This window comes from Mytilus galloprovincialis, chromosome 8 (genome assembly GCF_965363235.1).
Source record: "Mytilus galloprovincialis chromosome 8, xbMytGall1.hap1.1, whole genome shotgun sequence".
Lineage (NCBI taxonomy): Eukaryota > Metazoa > Mollusca > Bivalvia > Mytilida > Mytilidae > Mytilus > Mytilus galloprovincialis.
The window spans coordinates 20,583,127-20,600,309 of record NC_134845.1 but is presented as its reverse complement, the minus strand read 5'-3'; the positions used below and the strand labels follow the sequence as shown (position 1 = coordinate 20,600,309).

At 30.5% G+C, this 17,183-nt stretch overlaps 1 long non-coding RNA gene across 1 annotated transcript; it reads right to left on the bottom strand.

Moving 5' to 3' along the window:
* Positions 1–1,128: 1,128 nt before the first annotated feature.
* On the bottom strand, positions 1,129–16,190 carry LOC143043172 (uncharacterized). The gene is made up of 4 exons (XR_012968239.1): positions 15,927–16,190; positions 15,380–15,473; positions 10,885–11,010; positions 1,129–1,302 (listed from the first exon to the last, which is right to left on the bottom strand). It is a non-coding gene; the product is annotated as an uncharacterized LOC143043172 (long non-coding RNA).
* Between the last annotated feature and the right edge of the window lie 993 nt (positions 16,191–17,183).

Here is a 17,183-nt window from a genome sequence, read left to right as displayed (position 1 = left end):
GACTAGGGTCTTTAGCTGTTTTTCATGAAGTAACTTGATACATCTATTGACGGGAGTCATCTTGACTATTTGAGGCTATAATGATGGGTTTGTATACCACAATGCACTCTAATGAACGACTCACTCTATCATTATTATTATTAGATATATACAGTTTCATATCCGATTGGGGTAAATTGAAAATTTCGGCACTAACGTAAATCTCTGATGACTAAATTGATTTGTGGTCAACAGGTTATTCAAAGCCGCTCAGCGATAAATGAAAAAGATAAGTGCCAAGCAAGAAAGATTTATTTTGATTATTAAAATGATAAGTATCAATCTAAGACTTTGTTTAAAGGCAATTAATGACCTCAGCGAAGTTAGATCCAAATACAGATTTATAACATATGATTAATTTTGATATCTATAATGATAGGTGTAATGCACAATTAGCTTACCTTTGTTTTATTTAAGTAATTGAACAAGTTATCCAGAAACAAAAACATACAACTTCTGCATATTTTTTTGTGTCATCTCGATAAAATTTATTACCAATTTAAGGGCATGATATAAATAAAGGTCATTGAATGCTTTTATTTTGAATCATATTATCAAACTGAAGCATCTATTGACAATTCAGATGTGACCAAGAACTATAGCACCAAAATGGCAAAATCTTTTCATTTGATCTGATGCCAATTTCAAATCTGATTCAGTTGATTAAGACAAAGGATTGTGGGTAGTGGGAAATATCTCTTAATCATATCCATTCATTTAATTTTAATTTGATTTAATAGTTCAGATATATGACCCCAATCTGACACAATGTAAATTAATTTACTAACACTCCTTTTAAATTTGTTATTGTTATTTTTTTGTTAGTTCTAAAATATGATTTGCAAATCTTATTAAAAACTGTTCTCACAGACCTTCAGGAAGTTTTATGATAATGGCTTATGATTCCAGTGGTTTGGAAATTATATATTTCTAAAATTAGATAGCTGGGTAATATATAACAGTCCATTTGCCAATCACCAATTACTTCCCCTTGTCAATTGTTGACTGTTTTTTCACTGGACAAAACAGGCTTTGGCCTAGAGATCTCTCTATAGACAATTATATTCCATTACCAAAACTACCTTTTTACCTTCAAACTAATTTAGCTTCAAGGTCATACCAGTTTTTCCACATCCCTGGACAGAAAATCTTCATCATTTCCAAAGAGCAGTTTCCTCTTCTCACTTTTTACACTGTTTGAACATATAGTAAGTAAACTTTTTCAGGGCTTGATAATGTCTACATTTCTAATAGATTCTTTGTCTGAAAGAATGAAGTATGTAAATGTATAATGAAGCATAATTCAACAGTCTTGAAGAAAACATTTAATTGATAGGTTGATGACTGCTTTATGGCATTAGCATGAAAATAATCAAAACAGTGTCGACAAAATATAAGATGAAGTTTTGAATTTATCACAACTATAAGTGAAATAGTTCTGTAAAGTTCTTTCTATGAAATATTTTGATCTATGCATAACTTTTTCAGAATTTTATTCGCATTATAAGTAATTAGATTTTTTTGTGGAGTTAATTGAAGTGAAAATGTCTCCATGCCCTTATAAATTTAACAGTTAGTATTTTTTTTCAGTCTTCATACAGTTTTGTGAGTGAGTCTGCCAAGTTTACACACCAAAACTCCTTCAATATAACCTACTGATTGACTTCTGTGTCATTTGGTCTCTTGTGAATTGTCTCATTGGCAATAACTCATATTTATAATAACACATAACAATCCTAAAATCCTTTTTTCACAGGTATTAGTTGAGGAAAATCTACTGGTTCTCACTATTATTTCTATATCAAAATAACAAGATTGTGTTGGTCTCTTTAAAATTTTGGTGGTAAAAACATTTGAACCACCATTTCGAGAACTCTGAAAAATCTCTTTAAAGCTTTGAAGTTTCTAATGATTTAACAAAAATGAAAATGCTAGAAATGAATCTCTAATAAAACACTTTACTGTATTAATATATATTTATACAGCATATCATTCTAATATTGTAAGACACCAGATGCTTACTATGGTCAGCAAACCTAATTGTACTCTCAGGTTGAGACAAAATTGTCACCTTGGGTGATCATGTAGGAAAACAATACAAATAAACATCTTAAAGACCAGACAAAATCTATGTAACTGTCAATATCAATCTAGGTTTTTCCCTATCTGCATCCTATTATTTTTGTGCAGTGAAGTTGAGCTAGGTAAAACTAATCTACACATGTGATGTGACAGTCCAAACGTCTGCATGTCTCCGAAGTTCTAAATCTACCGCTGTTCTTAGTGAAATTTTTTTAATCTCATCTTCAATCTCATATAATACTGTGTAATAACGGCAGAAATTATTGGACATGATGGCTCCCCGGTCAAGGCTAGGATAATTGATATCTTTTTAAAGATGACCGATTTTTTTGTCATCAATCATGATCTCCCTTGAGAATTGAATGAAGTTACATTAAAATTGATCCTCCTTCTCTGCAGGATGATTTAAGACATTTAAATTGACCACTGAATAAATTTCAATATCATTTTCAAGAACGAAATTGAAAGTCATTGATATGAAGATTTGAGTCACACTTTTCAAGGAAAAATGCACAAAAGTAGCAGTTGGTCAAGCACAAGTCCAAGCTTTAGAAATGAACAACAGTTCAATTAAAAAGCTAAAAACCACAAACTTTAATCAGAGTCAAAACTATCTGAAAAATTCTAGTGATCTGGACCAACTTATCAAACACAAAATGATTAGTGAGCCTTTACCAGTGTAAAATGTATACAACATTGAAATGTTCATCAAGTTTAAAGGTCAAAAGCAGGGGCGGATGCAGGAATTTCAAAGGGGGGGTGCAGGGGGTGCAAAACATATGTCCCGATACAAATGCATTGATCGGCAAAAATAAAGGGGGGGGTGCGCACCCCCGGAACCCCCCCCCCCCCCTGGATCCGCCACTGAAAAGAATATAACTTCCAACAACTGCCAAATTTAAAAAAAAACAAAAACCTTTTTATTAACTCTTTGTGGTCTTTAAAACCTTTTATATTTCTTTGTCTACAAAAACAAAACTGTTCTTATTCAAGCAAGTCATATCCCCCTATGTTGTCAGAGCATCTTCCAACAGCAAGTCCTCAAAACTTAAAACTCAGAATTTCCTTTTCTAAATCAAAATTATTTCTTTTCAAAATTAAATATTAGTAATCACTAAAGATAACATCTACAACATATAAAAACTAGAGGCTCTAAAGAGCCTGTGTCGCTCACCTTGGTCTATGTGCATATTAAACAAATGACACACACGGATTCATTGTAAATTGTTAAAATTTGTAAGGGTTTCGAGGAACCCAGTGTCTTGCCTACTTTTGCTGTTAATAGCAGGCTCAACAAAAATGAGGGATCAAAATCAATAAAAATATTTCTCTTGATAGTATCTTTTGTTTGTTAGAAACTTCTGTCCAAGTTTGGTAAAAATCCAGGATAGTTTATGAATCTAATAAATGTTTTAAAAACTTTAACTGCAGACTGTATGTAATATTAACTGGAAGAAAAACTAAGTCCATTTATAAGTAAAATACAGATAAACGGGTTCAAAATTTTAACAAAATTTCCTTCTAGATACTAGTTTTTGATCATAAAAAGCTTCAGTCCAAGTTTGGTATAAATCCAGGATAGTATAGAAATGTTATTAAATTTTTTAAAAACTTTAACCACAGAGTGAATGTACTGTATTGTTGCAGAAAAACTAAGTCCATTTATAAGTAAAATACAGAAAAAATGGATATGTATTTTTATAAAATTTACTTCTGGATACTATCTTATGATCATTAATAAGCTTCTGTCCAAGTTTGGTACAAATCCAGGATAGTATAGAAATGTTATTAAATTTTTTAAAAACTTTAACCACAGAGTGAATGTACTGTATTGTTGCAGAAAAACTAAGTCCATTTATAAGTAAAATACAGAAAAAATGGATATGTATTTTTATAAAATTTACTTCTGGATACTATCTTATGATCATTAATAAGCTTCTGTCCAAGTTTGGTACAAATCCAGGATAGTATAAGAAAGTTATTCAAATTTTAAAAACTTTAACCACAGAGTGAATGTATTGTATCCTGGCAGAAAAACTAAGTCCATTTATAAGTAAAATACAGAAAAAATGGATTTTTTTTTACAAAATTTACTTCTAGATACTATCTTATGATCATAAACAAGCTTCTGTCCAAGTTCGGTACAAATCCAGGATAGTTTAAGAAAGTTATCAAAATTTCAAAAACTTTAACCACAGAGTAAATATTTGTGGAAGGGACGCCAACGGAATGTAGGATCGCTATGTCATGCTTTTTCGACTAAAGTTGAAGGCTCAACAAAAATTGACTATAAAGGGCAATAACTTCTAAAGGGGTCAATTGACTTATTTGTAGATCTTAAAATTGAGAATGGAAATGGGAAATGTGTCAAAGAGACAACAACCCAACCATATAACAGACAACAGCAGAAGGTCATTAATAGGTATTCAATGCAGCGAGAAATTCCTGCACCCACTCAGAGGCGTCCTTCAGCTGGCCCCTAAATAAATAGATATACTAGTTCAGTAATAATGAACGCCATACTAAACTCCAAATTATACACAAGAAACTAAAGTTAAGAAATAATACAAGACTAACCAAGGCTAAAGGCTCCTGACTTGGGACAGGCGCAAAAATGCGGCGGGGTTAAACATGTTTATGAGATCTCAACCCTCCCCCTATACCTCTAACCAATGTAGAAAAGTAAACGCATAACAATACGCACATTAAAATTCAGTTCAAGAGAAGTCTGAGTCTGATGTCTGAAGATGTAACAAAAGAAACTAAACAAAATGACAATAATACATAAATAACAACAGACTATTAGCAGTTAACTGACATGCCAGCTCCAGACTTCAATTACACTGATTGAAGGATTATGTCTTCATTATATGAATATCAGGCACAATCCCTCCTGTAAGGGCTTTAGTATCATACCATCATAACATATATGAGAAGAACACAACCCGTGTCATGCCAACAACTGGTTTTTAAATAAATGTGTTTAGTTCCGATGCAAAGACCCTTTCAGTGAATCAATATTAAAAGCCAAAATATGCAATCTTTAATGACCTGACAACAGTATCTTAACTACTTCCCTTTTTAATAAGTCTTTTTAAAGGTTTAGTTAGGTTCTGAGGTGAATACTGACATTTTTGTGCTTTATAAAGAATATTACCATAAAAGATTGGATGTGAAAGACCTGAACGTATAAGAAGTCTTACTCTGTTGTACATTATTGCTGTTTACAGTTTATCTCTATCTATAATAATATTGAAGATATCAACTAAAAACTGCAAAATTTTCTTAAAATTACCAATTCAGGGGTAGCAACCCAACAACGGGTGGCCTGATTAGTCAGAAAATTTTAAGGCAGAGAGATCTTAACCTATTAAACCAGTGATATTGTTTGCCTCAAATCACAGCCGAAATTCAACCTTTTCCCCTAGAGAAAATTCCCAATTACTAAAAAAAATGGCTTAAAATTCCTCCCAAAAAGGTCTTCATTTTCCCCAAACAGTGATGGCATTGGTAGTAATGTTTGTAAATATCTTGTTCATGTTATTATTTTGATATTATAAAGCACTTTTGAGATCCGGTTTTCTGATCAGAATCATCATGGTGTTTGTAACACATGTGCATGGTTTTCAATGCATTAAGTACCATCATTGCTTCTGTTTCTTTCCCCTCTCCGAAAAGTACCTTCTGGGTTGAAAATGTCTGACAACCAAAATATACATGAAAAAACAGTGCAAAAGAGACAGCAAAGGTCAGCAAAAAATCGGAGATGTGTTTAGAATAATATTTCCCAATTTCAATAAAAAATATGCATTTTTCCCAATAAAAAACGGTAGAGGTAGTTTTGAAAAAAGACAACAATATCACTGTAAACAATTTTACTCTCGTCAGATTTGCTGTAAATGCTTTGGTTTCAGAGATATGAGCAAACTGCTTTTTAACCCAATGTTCTATTTTTAGCCATGTGGGCCACCTTGGTTTGCAGGCAGGGTCATCAAATACATTTTCAAACACCATACCCAAGTGATGTTTGAGGCCAAGTTTGGTTAAATTTGGTTCAGTAGTTTCAGAGGAAAAGATTTTTGTAAAAACTAACAGATGACGGATGCCAAGTGATGAGAAAAGCTCACTTGGCCCTTTTGGACAGGTGAGCTAATAAAGAGATTTGGAGTGACATAAACACAAACTAATACATTGTCCAGGCTGCTGCCACAGCTGCATGTGAACATATACTACTAGTTTGGCTTTCTCCGCTTCATTGAGGCGTGACAAAAAAGAACATGCTTTTTTTCTGAATTTACAGGATTATAAAAGTTTCAATGTTTTATATGTTGATGCAATGATATCTACATATTTTTGGAGTTATAAATCTTATCTAACAATAGATACAATAATCTTTTTTTGTTATTCCTCTCCAGACTGTAAATTGTTTTTAAGCTCTTTGATACATTTTAGTAAGATAATCAGTTATTTTTGTGTTTTTCGCAGCTACCAAACAAAGCTTCGATTTGAAAATACCACTTTCAATAAGGATTAAGATTTTTCTCTAACTACATCACCTGGACAATTAACTCAGTACATTGAATGGGCGGAGATAGAATCAATAGGTATGACTTGTTACAAAAATATCTGCAACTTTTACACTTAACCAAGTGACTAAGCTACTAATTACATATTACTACGACAAAAACCAATTTAGGATTATGGGTAAAATCTTTTCGTTCGATTACTTAATCTGTCAAATACAAAATAGAACTTAATTTTCAATTTTTACTCCTTTGAATTTTATTAAGGCAATATCAAAGGTAGAAATCGTAAAATAAATGGACGTATAATAAATTAGCGGTTGACATGAAGGGATGTATCAAACTGGAGAGATTGTGCTCTAATGGTGTCACTATAATAGTTTAAGTGGTATTAAATAGACTACAATTTTATAAAAAAGATTCATGGTATGAGGTATAAAAGTAGTGTTTCTGACGTTCATATCCATCACAATTTACCCACGTGTGAAACAAGACTGACAAATGTACAGCCTTTCTAGATGGCACCAGTCCTGCCAAATACTTAATACAAGGAGATAATAATATGTCATCAGAGACCAAAAAACATCCTCTTGTCAAGTTCGGTAATTTACAATTTACGACATGTGAATCCCACTACAAACGAAACTGACACTTGTATTAAAGACCCATATTTAATCTATTTCAATTTTAAATGCTATATAATTTCCCTTAATTTTTTCTGAACTTGTATAATAGGGGAAAACAAACTTATAAGCTTTTTTCATTTATTATCTTCTGAAAAGTGAAATTTATTTGTTCTAAAGTGTTAACATGTACACCTAAAGGAGCTGAAATTGACACTAATGTTGAAAAGACGTATATTTTATCTATGGGAGTTTAAACTACTTATATACAATTAACCTTTACCAATATAAACAATCTATCTTATCATTTACTTAATTTGTTTTCATTTCAATCTTGACAGAATATTTCAAATTGATTATCAATAAATTATCATGTTCAAACTTGGATTAACAACTTTGAGACTTTTTTTAAGTGTGCAAAACCCTTAAATCTATAACCTAAAACAGCTAATATACAGAAGAAAATACCTAAACTATCTTGATTTAAAATGTTAAACTCTGCTGCTATTCTAGTGTTTTCATCATACCTTAACCCACTAAAATAGCAGCAGTGTTTTCATCATACCTTAACCCACTAAAATAGCAGCAGTGTTTTCATCATACCTTAATCCACTAAAATAGCAGCAATGTTTTCAGAAAAATGTTGGATTTTATTACACAAAATGGCTGGCCTACATTGAGAATGCTGCTGAAAATTGACTCAAATTCACCAACCGGGATCTTTTTAAAAATTCTCCAAATATGTACACAAGGGGTGTGTATAGGCAAAGATTGCATAGGCATTAGAAAGTTGGAAGTCTTGGGCAAAACAGAAATCTAGGTTATTGTTGCTGAAAATTGACTATAGAAGTAAAAAAGTGAATGCCACATCTTCGATTCCAATTAAAAATTGTTTTTCCTCCACAAAATGGTCATTTAGACTTTAAATTTAAAAACTTCAAAGAACAGTTTAGTTTGTTTATAACAGCATGAATGTCCAAAATTAGTTTTTATTCAAATAATTGTTGACAAACTTGTTAACAAGACTGTCCAACATGACACTTATTAAATTTTACAATGCACTAAATCTTCAAAATATTAAATTTTACAAACTTTTCACCCTTGACTACAAAAAAGGGCCTAGTGTCAATTAGACTTGGCTTAAGTCCTAACCAAACACCAAAGACACTTTAGAACCTGACCTGAACAAATAATTTTAGAAGCTTAAATTCACCTTGTGACAGAAAATGCGTACAAATCGTTTCAATGATGCAGAATACCAACAATGGCGGGATCATTAGCCGTCTGAACTGATGGCAATCCTCACTTGTCGGACAGGAGGAGATAATCCTACTTGACAGTTCGATCTTTATTGATGGCATTTTAATATCCAGTTTTCTATACCTCTTACAAAAAATTTACAGTTGTGGTTACAAATTAAATATTGATTAGGGTTTGTCCTTTTGTTTCGTAAAGCTGACATTTGGTCCTCTTATTGGTACACGCTTTTATTGAAAATTTACTTCAATATATCAAACAACGATATTTCATAGTATCAGACATTTTTAGTGTTTAATAATGAAGAAGACTCAAATCTGCTACTTGAAAATTTCAAATATAAAATACCAATGATGTGTGGAAAAGTGACGGAAATGAAAATATTCCTATAACTGTACAATACTAATTTCATCAAATAAATTCTTAATTCAACAAATAAGTTTATTTTACTTAATCCTCATAAACATTTGTAGTCAAAATGAAATCATATTATTAACTTTAGTTATCCTAAATGCTTTATTCGGTTGAAATTATTTTTAAATTACATTTGAAATCGTGATAAATTACTTATGATGAATGATAATATGATAGAACAAAGGAAATGAGAAATTTTATCACTACATAATTTTCCTATCAAAATACCAAAGCTTCACAAAATTTGAAAGTAACTAAAGCCAGAAAGTTACAATGTTGACTCAGTTTCTCATTTTATTGTTTAGTTTATTTATTTGTGGTTTTAGCCCATTTCTGTCATAATACTCTCATCATTTTGACCAATTTAAAATAGTTTTGAAAGCCATAGAGAAAATTTATTAAATTTCTAAAAATTGGGGTAGCTTGATAATTGAAGCCCTACAATTTTAGCAGTATTAAATGTTGAGATGTAAGACATATAAAAAGTAGAAATATTTGTACTATTGATATAGTTAATAGCCAAAACAAGCAAAACATGAATGATGTATAAGAAAAGCTTTAATTTTGTACAAAGTAGAATATAACAAGCATATTTCACATCTACTAGATTTGCAAATCATCAATATACAACTCAAGGCCAGAATTCAGGGCAACCTCTGCAAGCTCAACAAAGGACCAGACAAGCAAAACAGATTAAGTGGGGGAGGGTAAGGTCTTCCTTATGAAGACATATTTATGGTTAATGCATAGTTAAACTCCTAATGTTGTTTTGCCTGCCCCCCTTTTCCCCTTTTTAAAATCCTGGATCCGCATCGGACAAGTAAATGTTTATGAAATTTCAGTCCAAGGACAGTAATTCCCAAGGTTGCTGGACATTGGGCAAAAACCTAGCTAAAAATTGGTGTAGTCCAGTTAATTGATATGCATTACTGAACCAAATGACAAGAACATTTTTTTGATTTTGTCCGAATCATAAGTGTAAATGTCCTGTAAAAGAGTCTGGTTCAGTTAAGAAAAAAGTTTAATGGACTGAATGTCGAGTTGATTTCTCAAAGCCTTGGGAACCACTACAAATAATTCTGCCAAAAGTATGAGAATGAAAGGTACTTAATAACAACATGTTACTCAGGATAATTCAACCATATATCAAAATCAGACATATAAATAAAATACAATATATAAAAACTTTAAAAAAGCAACTTCGTATTCATGACCAACTACTGGCAAGATATATACCTGTTCAATAAAAGTTGCAGGAAAGTGGAAAAATCAAGTTTCAAAATAAAAGGTATCCTTGTTTGCAGAAGGCCTGAACAAATGCTTTTTTTTAACTTATCTTCACTTGAAAAGGAAGTATTATATCAATATCAGTAATGATTTTTGAAAACTCTTATAAAAAATCACCACTTTTATCTGCTGCCTATATCCCTAAAGTTAAAAAGGTTTACAGAATATGAATGATTTATTTGCAGATTAAATCGTCAAATGAAACAGAAGCTAGATAATCAAACATTAGTCCAGTCTTGTCAATACGGTCCTGTCATCTCGTCTCTCTGGTGGTCTTAAGACTTTAAAGAGTACATAAATCGTTGAAGACAAAATCAATATTTTCAAACAAAAATTCTCAAATCATTAAGCGGTAACTGTCTCCTTTAAGTAGAAGCTGATATTGTTTAAATTTAATTTTACATTTATCTTCAAAACGATTAAATCCTGTTCAAATTCTGTTCGGGAAGTCCTCATAAACAAATTAAGTTTCAGTTTCAATGTCTTGTTAAAAATGGACTGCTTACTGATATTTAAGAAGTTTGAATATCAAAAAGATTTTAAACAATTTATAAAGTAAACACTTGGGTTTTATTTAAGTGAAATCGGAGTCAACTTCATTTATGGATTGCGGTTTACAGGCCGGAAAATTACCACTAATAACATAACATTAACTCTACCTGTTACTTTAACACTGTAATTATATTATTCTTAATCATGCCGACAATAAACTCTTCAGGATATCCGTTTCCAGAATAATTCTCTGCATCTTCACTGCTCCCTTCCCTTGAGGCATGAAATCCTACCTGCAAAATTAGAAAAAGAGAGTCATGTAATCTGACAATTAACTTTCTCAATAATTAAATCTAATGTTGATAACTTGAAACTTTTACAGTCTTAATTGGAGGGTATAATTATAGCCATCACTGGCGTCATCATTTATCACAAAGTCATCACAATTCAAATAAATACAACAATATTTGAAACTCATTCTTTAAATACATCGGTAATATATGAATTGTCATTTTGACAATATATCTTGTGTGGGGTAATAATAACTTGTGTGTTGAGAGAGATAGATCTTCTTCAGTCTACAATTTCATTTTTATCGTTGTATCAGTTTAAGAAAAATGTTTAATGGTACATGTATAAGCAGTTAAATTAAAATTGATTTGTAGGTCCAAGTTTCGTCTTTTCACTTTTATTGAGCTTTGCAATAATTGTTGGACATCACTTACAGTTACTTGCGTGTAATAAAATACAGTTTGTTTTCATTTAAATTAAGTGGTAACAATTCCATAAACAATCAGATGATTTCTTCTCAATATGATATTTAAACAATTTCTGTCTTTAAAGATGAAAAATGTAACATTTTTAGTTATAAGAACCTCTCTAAATTTGCCCATACAGTATGGATGTCCAAAGGCTCACTTTGTTAGCCGAAAGGTTCATTTTTTCTAAATGTTGCATATATTTTAGGACTTGTACTGTAAATTACAAACACAAGATTGAGGTGCGATTTTTTACCAGATGACAAAACGTTAAAAATAACTTATACAGATATTAGTTGTGGTCTGTGGCCAGTCAGATGGATAAAATACCTAAGAAACACTGCTATACATCTTCACAGCTCTTACAGTAAGCTATGCATACATATTACCACCCAGAGTGTTGTAGGATCAGAAGTTATCAGGATTATTAAGTTTAAGAGAATATTTTTTCTACCCTTTGATCAAAACCATACCTGTTTTTAGTGTTGGTTTCATATTTTTGAGCTCTGATATAAAAAAAAAAATTTAATTTTGTAAATAAAATTTTCACGAACAATAACAATTTCATAATCTTTATATTAAATTCACTTAACAAAACATTGCAGGAACATTTAATATGCATGAAAAATTGAAATTAATATAGATCAAAGTGACCTTTGAAAATTAAATATACCTTCCTTTCACACAAAAAATCTACTTGTTTTTTGTTTCTGTTTCCTATTTTTTCAGCTTTGAAGTGTAGGATAAAATTAAATTTTGTAATTAAAACTTTCATAAACAATTGCAAATTCATGATATTTAATCCCATTTAACAAAAGAATTGATTTTTAAATATGCACTAAAATTAAATTAATATTCATCAAATAGAACATGAAACTAAGATATACCTGCCTCCTTTTACAAAGATTATTATCAGGTCAAAAATCTATAAAATAAAAACGTATTTTCCAAAAGTGCATTATTTCGAAAAACAATATTTTGTTTCATCTATTGATCAAAATATCCCAATTCATAATGTACTTTAATTTGACAATACCATTCTGTTTTCACAGAAAGGTAATGTTTCTATCGTATTAATGCAGAAAATTACAGATATCAAGATTAAAATCGTAATATAAAACAGAACAAGAATGAATGTGTTATTTGTGCCAGTTATTATATTTTGAAGACAGGACTTGCATTGTTGTGAATAGAACATCCTCTTGATTTGTGTCCTATTAAATAAACTTTCATGCTGCTGTTTTGTGTCCTATTAACAAACTTTCATGTTGCGGTTTTTTGTTCTATTAACAAACTTTCATGTTGGGGTTTTGTGTTCTATTAACAAACTTTCATGTTGGGGTTTTGTGTTCTATAAACAAACTTTCATGTTGGAGTTTTGTGTTCTATTAACAAACTTTTATGTTGGGGTTTTGTGTTCTATTAACAAACTTTCATGTTGGGGTTTTGTGTTCTATTAACAAACTTTCATGTTGGGGTTTTGTGTTCTATAAACAAACTTTCATGTTACGGTTTTGTGTTCTATTAACAAACTTTCATGTTGGGGTTTTGTGTTCTATTAAAAAACTTTTATGTTGGGGTTTTGTGTTCTATTAACAAACTTTCATGTTGGGGTTTTGTGTTCTATAAACAAACTTTCATGTTGGGGTTTTGTGTTCTATTAACAAACTTTCATGTTGGGGTTTTGTGTTCTATTAACAAACTTTCATGTTGGGGTTTTGTGTCCTATTAACAAACTTTCATGTTGGGGTTTTGTGTTCTATTAACAAACTTTCATGTTACGGTTTTGTGTCCTATTAACAAACTTTCATGTTGGGGTTTTGTGTTCTATTAACAAACTTTCATGTTGGGGTTTTGTGTTCTATAAACAAACTTTCATGTTGGAGTTTTGTGTTCTATTAACAAACTTTTATGTTGGGGTTTTGTGTTCTATAAACAAACTTTTATGTTGGGGTTTTGTGTCCTGGGTATAAATCAATTTTTTTTTCTAATATAGGATTTCCCTATATTTTTTTATAAATTAACTTTATCATATACTTAAAAGAAAAATGAAATAAAAAAATTGGGTCACCGTTCATTAAAGCTCACAATCTGCCTCTGGAAGAAGCATACATTTTTTTTAATGTCCTTTTATTCTCATGAGCTAATAGGAGAAATAGAGGTAATATCGAAATAAAAATATAACCTAATTACAGAAATCGCTTAAATTTTACAATTATTTAGTTTATGTACAGCTTATTTGAAAACAATAATAAAAAATATAGGTCACCGATGAGTTAAAAAAAATATTTCAAATTGAATGCCAAAAAATTGCATTTTTGCACCAAAGGGACATAATTTGGAGCTTTTTCAATGATATAAACATTTTAAAAGTCATCTGGGGCCAAACCTAATTGGTTTTTTTTGGGTTGATTTTTGTACCATATCATAAAGTAATAACTAATAGTGTAATAAATAAAATTTGTAATGAAAAAATAAAGGTTTTAATTTTTTGCTGAAATTTTTGTACCCACGAGCCACCTTAAATCGTAGCCTACAAATTGGAAATGTTAAATTTTTCACTATTTAAGTCAAAGCAAATCATTTCTTGGGTAACATATGTGAAAATGATCGAAAGAGAGCTTATGTGATCATTGGTCAAAGCAAAGATCTATAAAGGATTTCACCTAGGACATTTTCAGAAAAAAGCTGGAGTCAAGCAGATCATTGCATTTGGCAGGGTTTAAACAAGGTTGACTAGTGATCACTGTGGTGCATAAACCAATCAGAAAATGAATCAGGAATCTGACAATATTAAACATTGTGACCAAATACTGTATAGGGGTTTATTTTCCCCAAATTTACATTTGGTAATTTCTTGGACCAAATCTGTTATTTTTTTGTTTTTCTTATCCTAAAAGTCTGACATTCATTTAAGATCAAATTTACTGAAAGAGATAATTTATAGATAGTTATTTTGATCATGAATTTTGTAAAAAAAAAAAACACCAAAAAAATTCACAAAATTTTCTGTCTCTTTACAATAACTTGAGCAGAGGGCATAATTTATGAGCAGATGTGTGCAGTGCATTTTAATTAAAAAAACTGTTATAGTAATTGAAGAAAGACATGTTCAATGTGTGTGGTACATATTACGTCTTTTTTCACTGAAATCACTGAATACAATAACATTAGCACAAATGTTTGGTACATTAAAATAACAAATGTTAATGTTAAAGTATGTGTTTTCAAACTGTTGGCATCAGACTAAAACAAATAATAAGGGTTATTCAAATATTGAGACAACATCATGAATGCATTTATAAAAAGCATGCTTTTATTGCAAAATAGTCACCATCAATATGAAAAACAACATTGAAAGCTCAAGGTAGTTCTCATGGTATCAGATGTGTTGTCTGTGTGATAAAAATAAGATAGAAATTTCAGAAAAAAATTCTTCTTATGAATTCTATGTTTAAACATCTTGAACATGCAAGGATGGTATCAAACATTTGAAAAAGATGAAAAATTTTCTTTCCAGAAATCCATTTAAATTTTAGGCATATTTTGAACAATCAAAATATATTTAGATTTTTGTGTGTTGTTTATTTAATATTGAGATATTGCCATCTGATAAATATTGCTATTTTCCAATGCAGTGGATTATGTAGTCATTGCATTGTCACTGTACTCAACTCAGAAAAACCATAGCCAGCCGAGATGCTTGAGGAAGAAAATTATCATTTTCAGAATTAGATGAGGGCATAAAGGTAGATTAGTGAATGCTAATTGAGTCACCCTCTTTAAATAAAATCAGTACTTACTTACTTTAAGATAAAAGCAAAATTTAAGAAAATTAAAATAATTAACTATAAATTTCATCTATAAATGCACTACATGACAATAGAATCACATTTAATCTTACCATAGGGAAGGAGTGGTGAAAACTGTACTGTTATCAGACAGGTACAAAATGTACAGTGTACTTTTTTCAGTACTTTCGCATGTGGAGTAATTATCTACAATTAAAGGTACAAAATACAGTGAGTCCTATACACAGTCACTATTTATAAAAACTTGAGAAGAAAAGTAACATGTCTAATATCTGAGGCTGATATTTTCTTTATTTTCAAAGATTTTTAAAACATTTGGTGTCACTTTAACACTTAATACACTTATTTGATAAATACATTGCACATCTGCAAAACAACTCTGCATTTTTTGACAATTGACATCATTCTGTGCCCTTCAAAAATATGAAAAATGAAACTGATGTTATGTTTGACACATCAGCATAAATTGACTCATTAGCCTTTCATGGCTGACTGATAAAGGGAGGTAATTTGGTAATGTTACACTTTATGGATTCTTAAATCTCAGATATACAAACCACAGGTTACTGTTGAATGTATGTAATTGATTTAACAGGTGTGGAATTAATATGGTATATTTAGAAAGCACCTGTGACTTACACATGACAACTTAGGAAGTATTTTTGGTGGGAAGATGAACCATATCTTTCATATGCCTTGATTTCATATGGTCTTATAAAAGCTGTCGGGACTATCCATATGGTATCAGTTCTAAAATTTCCATCACTGTTGAACCTGAAAAATATAAGTTTGAAATATTTTTTTGTAATTTTAACTGATGAACCTACTTTATAAACATTTTTTCCCAGGTGTGACAAATTAGCCTACCATGTTTTATAAATTTTGATATTATTTACTCTCTTGGAATTCTTGTATTCTCTTTTGAATGCTTTTAATATTCTTGAAATCAATTAAAAGACTTGTTTTGTTACTGTTCATCTTGTAAACTTTAAGAGATCTTTAAAAAAAAATAATAAGGAACCAATCCATTTGCTGTAAAAATTTGATTTTGACAATCAAACCATTAAATAATGATAGAATAAGCAGACTAAACTGTGAAAAAAATTCTGTTAATTCCGAAATTTTTACCATGGTTTAACTGTTGTGAAATCGTGACAATATAGGTGTTTTTAAATTAGGTAGCATTATTTGAATGCAACATTTTCCCGAATCCTAATAATTTAACTTTTCAATGTTGCTTTTTTTTAATTGGGTTGCTGTTTCGGCTGTTGAACAGTTGATCAACGAGAGTTATGAAAAAGTTGAATTGTAAAGTTTTATTTCTATTTGAATCATCTAATGACTGGAAATACTATAAATGATTATTTTTAACCTTTGATATAAATTAAATACATTGGTACTCTCATCTAATATGACATTACCTCCGATAGATAAAAGAACCAATCGATTCAATAAGAAAGCACAATATTAAGCTATATATACAAAATTTGCAATTGTAGGGACAATCATGAAAATATGAAGAATGAACAGAAAAAGTGAAAATCACCATTATCGAACTTGACCTTAACATATTTAAATTTGAAAAGGTTTGGTTAAATGGTTCATGAGTAAATACACGGACATTTCTGGAAACACCATTTTTCAATCATTCAAGAACCATAACTGCTGTAAAAGTCAAAATCGTCATTATTGAACTTGACCTCAATTTTGTCATCAGTAACAACATATCAAAATGTTTAAAGCTTCGGTTGAACGGTTCATGAGTAAATGCACAGACAACATTTTGCTGCCGCCCGCTGACCGACCGCCCGTCCGACAGCCATACATCCTCAAATCAATAACTGACATTTTTGTCACAAAAATCGGGTTAAAAATCTATTAATTGTTGACATATAA